Raw genomic sequence first — 4,884 nt, forward strand, 5'->3', positions numbered from 1 at the left:
GATCTAGGGAGCGTCATAAGGTCAAGCCTAATTATGCTAAGAGGACTGTGCCCTCTAAGCTGGGACTTGTTTGTGGCTTTGCCAACAGATCAGTCCAAGGCTTAACCCTAGAGCCGCGCCCTATAATAGAGGAGACTCTGAATAGGGGCCTTGATCATAATGAAGGGTAGGATGACAACGTTATAAAGATGTGAGTTCTCTCCAAATTCACCTGTAAACGCAATGCAGTCTTAGTCAAAGAAGGGGGGGGGGGGGGAGGAGAAAGCTGTGTCTTTTCCTTACCAGATTTTAAGATCACGGTAATAATAATAACAAAATGTGGTACTGGCTCAGGGACAGACACATAGATAATGGCAGAGACAGAGAACTGACAGGCAGACCCAGTATCTACAGGGGTGTAACTTAGGATAAAGCTGATGATCCTGTGGATGATGGGGCGGCAGGGGGGGGGGGGGGGGTTCCTTTTGAAAAGACAGGCAAGGTGGCCTGTAGATGGATTCATTAATGAGAAAGTAACTCAACAGAGTTAACAGAAGACCCATAGGAGAATATGCTGTGATCCAGGGCAGTAATAAAAGACTCCCCCGCCCCCCAATTATAAGAGAAAGTTAGTTACCCAAGGTAGTAGAAGTGAGCCAGCTGGGCTGGGTGGGTTCAGGAAACAAGTTACAGAAGCAAAAGAAGGGCCCCTGGAGCTTAGGAGAGAGAAAGGCCAAGGCAATGCGAGCCCAGGGGGAAGGAGAGGCGGGAGGGAGAGGTACAGGAGGGAGAGCACCCATTCAGCAAGATTTCAAAAGCACAAAACATAAGCACCTCCCCCCCCCAAAACCTGATGAACTTGATTACCCTGAAATGAAGGAAGTTTGTTCAACGAAAGACACCTTGGACAGCGTTGAGAGAGTGGGCAGAATAGGAGAAGGCATGTGTGATGTCTAAAGCCAAGACAGTAAGATCTAGAATAAATGAAGGACTCCAGCAAACCAGCAGAGTAGGCAGCAAATCAAATAGAACATGGCCGGGATACAAAGGGGCGATTCGCAGAAGAGGAAAACTAAACCCAATGATGATGGAAATCCTCAGTAATGAGGACGAGCAGCTGACAACAAAGGCCCGACACTGCACACCCACTGGCCTGGGGCACATTCCCAGGCCGCTCCTGCCACGTGGAGGGCGCGTGGGGCTGCAGCCAACAGCGGGCATGTGGCTCCACCAACCAGGGCGGCGTCTGGGAGGCCAAGCTGGCTCTGCTGATGCAAATCCAGTGTTCACACGCCTGGGAGCATGCGAACAGTCTCACCCAGGGAGTGGGACTCGGATGTGGGGATAAAGGGGACACAGACATGCAGAGTGGGGCAAAAGTAGGTTTACAGTTGTTCATGACACAAGAACTCATAAATAATAACACAAGAATAAATTCTGTTTCACGTCCTCACAACTGTGAACCTACTTTTGCCCCACCGTGTACATGCATGCATACAAGGCAGGGGGAGACCCAGCACAGGCTGGCAGTAATGCTGCACCAGGAATTGAGGAACGCACACGCGCGCACACGCACGCACACGCGCGCACACGCGCACACACACGCCTGTGGTACAGCATGAAGGAACAGCCCAAGACCACCCTGTGACCCTGCTATGGTAGGAGAGAGAGACCAGACAAGTTAAAACAACCCCGGAGACCTCTATGGTCCACAGGGCACAGGGATGGAGGTGAGGGTAAACAAAGGCTTCTGTACACCCCAGGGCAACCAGGGATGCTGAGTGTGGCTCGGAGAGGTGGGAAGGGGACAGAGACCTGGGGCTGGGCTGGGGCAGTGGGAGGAGGCATCAGCCACGGCCACACCCACGTTAACAGCCCAGACCCAGACCCCTACCCACACAGGCAGACCCTGAGGTCTTTCTGTCCCTGTCAGGCCCTGGAGAGTCCAGAGGAGGAAACCTCTGTGTTGTCTGCAAGATCCTAGTCCGTGTGTGTGTGTGTGTGTGTGTGTGTGTGTGTGTGTGTGAGAGAGAGAGAGAGAGAGAGAGAGAGAGAGAGAGTTGTGTGAGTATGGGTGTGAGTGTGTTGTTGGAGATGGGGAGTATCGGACAGAGCTATGGAGTTCGAGAATGTAGCAGACATGGGAACTGTTTGCACTGTTTCAGAGATAAAACTGCAACGGTTTCTTTGCTTTTCTCTTTGTTCTTTCATAGCTCATTAAATACCAGCCAGGCAGGACTGGCGAAGGCAAATTTCAGATTGCTTTTAGCATAAGTAAAACAAACAGATTAGGCTCTTTCTTGGAGAAAAATAAGAAAAGGGTTTTGCATGTGAAGGGATAAGGAGGGTGCTGGCAGGACCCGAGGGAAGAGGACCACCAGGGGTGGGAGGAGCAGAGACCCTAAGCCCAGGCCCTGGGCGGCACCCTGGAGCATGTCTAAGGCCCAGGGCCTGTGCTGATGGCGACTGGCCCAGCCCTCAGTGGGCCAGGACTGTCCGCCCCAGAACAGCGCCTACCCTTGCCTCTGGCTGGGCCAGTCCGGAGGGTGCCACCCCTGCTTCTACCTGCCGAGGCACTGCAAGGAAATGATCGTTTCATTGTCCACATATAAAGTTACCTTGTATATCATATTGATGGTGTTTTCAAGCTTCTTATGGTTCTTGAAGAATTACTGCTCTGGGCAGGAAGGAGCGTCAAAGATGAAGAGAGAGAGCACTGGCCCTGAGGCCGGAATCTGGTTCTGACTTGACCCCATCTCTCTGTTAAGCTCCTGACTGGGTTTCCTTTCTGCCTCCTGGGGACCCCCTGCCAACCAGCCCCACCTGGGGCCGTGGCTGCAGCTCAGCACCCCTTGCCAGCTCTGTGGGAAGGGTCTGTATGAAACGCTGCCCTCAGAGGGTCCCCGAGTGGAGTGTGAACTTCTGGCGAGGGGTTCCCAGGCAGACAGACTGAGTTAAACGTCCCGGAACCCTCTGCAATTGTCCTCCATTAAGGAAATGATCATTTCATTGTCCACATATAAAGTTACCTTATATATCATATTGATGGTGTTTTCAAGCTTCTTATGGCTCTTGAAGAATTACTGCTCTGGGCAGGAAGGAGCATCAAAGATGAAGAGAGAGCCCTGGCCCTGAGGCCGGAATCTGGTTCTGACTTGCCCCCATCTCTCTGTTAAGCTCCTGACTGGGTTTCCTTTCTGCCTCCTGGGGACCCCCAGCCAACCAGCCCCACCTGGGGCCGTGGCTGCAGCTCAGCACCCCTTGCCAGCTCTGTGGGAAGGGTCTGTATGAAACGCTGCCCTTAGAGGGTCCCCGAGTGGAGTGTGAACTTCTGGCAAGGGGTTCCCAGGCAGACAGACTGAGTTAAACGTCCCAGAACCCTCTGCAATTGTCCTCCATCGCGATGACATCCAGGGGCACAGCTGGGTTTGGTGCCAGAAACACCTAAATGCCCTACTGTTACCGCAGAAAGGGAGGGTTCAGTGTCCCGTTATCCAGATCGGTTTAAAAACCACACTGTTCTTGTGACTATTTTTACAGTGACCTCTACTTTAAACAATTTTTAAAATCTATTTTTAAATTGATTTCAGAGAGGAAGGGAGAGGGAGAGAGAGATAGAAACATCAATGACGAGAAAGAATCATTGATCGGCTGGCTGCCTCCTGCACGGCCGTACCAGGGATTGAGCCCCAAACCCAGGCATATGCCCTGACCAGGAATCAAACCGTGACCTCCTCGTTCAAAGGTGGACGCCCAACCACTGAGCCACACCAGCTGGGCCAGTGACCTCTACTTTTAACCAGCGGAGCCTGTTTCCACTTAGGGATGAAACAGGGTCCATTTCCAATAGGCTACCTGAGTTAAATTGTTGTATCGCCAGTCAGCGAGCTGGACAAGACTCCTAATGAGCCAATTCGTTAGGCATCATCTTCATTGCGCGCAGGTTCAGAGCAGATGACCTCTGTCAAATTCTGAACAAACACAGGAGGGAGTATTTTCTTTTTATATCCTTCTAGTTCAGTGGTTCTCAACCTTGGCTGCACATTAGAATCACCTGGGAATCTTTTTAAAATCCTGATTTCTGGGCCTCATCCTCCGGAAATTCTGTTTCTTTGTTATGAGGTGGGGCCACAACATTAGTAACAAAGAAACAGAATTTCCGGAGGATGAAGCCCAGAAATCAGGATTTTAAAAAAGATTCCCAGGTGATTCTAATGTGCAGCCACGGTTGAGAACCACTGTTCTAGTTCTTTGTGTAAGACAGCTTGTAACCTTGAATACATATCTATTTAACCAAACACCTGTCATATCGATACAACTTGTAAGTCTGAATACATATTATATCTAATCAAACACCTGTAACCTTGGATGAACAAACACTGGGCAAAATATGTGAATTAATATTAGCAACAGTGTATCAGCCCCTTGAGATGGCTAGCTTGCAAGGTCAGGCAATTAAGTTTATCTTTTCTATTATTCAAGCTAAAAAGCAAAGCTATTTTACAGCCTAAAAATAACAGAGTTGACCCAGGGAATAAGAGACTAAGAATAACAGAGTAGTTCAAACAGCAGTTTTCCCAAAGGAGGGACCACTATGCTTCAAAGTGAGGTGATTTAGGGGGAAATGGTGGCATCCAAATGGCTGGTAGGTATGAGAAACCCAGCCCGGAGTGTGCGTGCGCGCCTGTGTGCAGGGCACGTGGCTCTGTCCTTTGTGCAGCCTCTTTTGTCTGCGGGAACAAATGCAAGAGTTTGTGTCTCTTGAACCTGCGCCCCAAGCGGAGAAGGAGGCGGCCAGGGCAAAGCCAAGGCCTGGAGAAGATTCTGGAAACCCTGACCCCCGGTCTCACCAGCTCCAGGCGGCAAACCCTCCACCGGCCCAGGGGGGCTGGGCGGAGCTCCGCG

At 50.9% G+C, this 4,884-nt stretch overlaps 1 protein-coding gene across 1 annotated transcript in view; it reads left to right on the forward strand.

Annotated features, from left to right (window-relative positions):
• The window catches only part of GSTP1 (glutathione S-transferase pi 1), a 21,910-nt gene that overhangs the window by 13,959 nt on the left and 3,067 nt on the right, over positions 1-4,884 (forward strand). The gene's annotated exons all lie outside the window — the stretch shown is intronic.

This window comes from Myotis brandtii, unplaced genomic scaffold, assembly GCF_000412655.1.
Source record: "Myotis brandtii unplaced genomic scaffold, ASM41265v1 scaffold187, whole genome shotgun sequence".
NCBI lineage: Eukaryota > Metazoa > Chordata > Mammalia > Chiroptera > Vespertilionidae > Myotis > Myotis brandtii.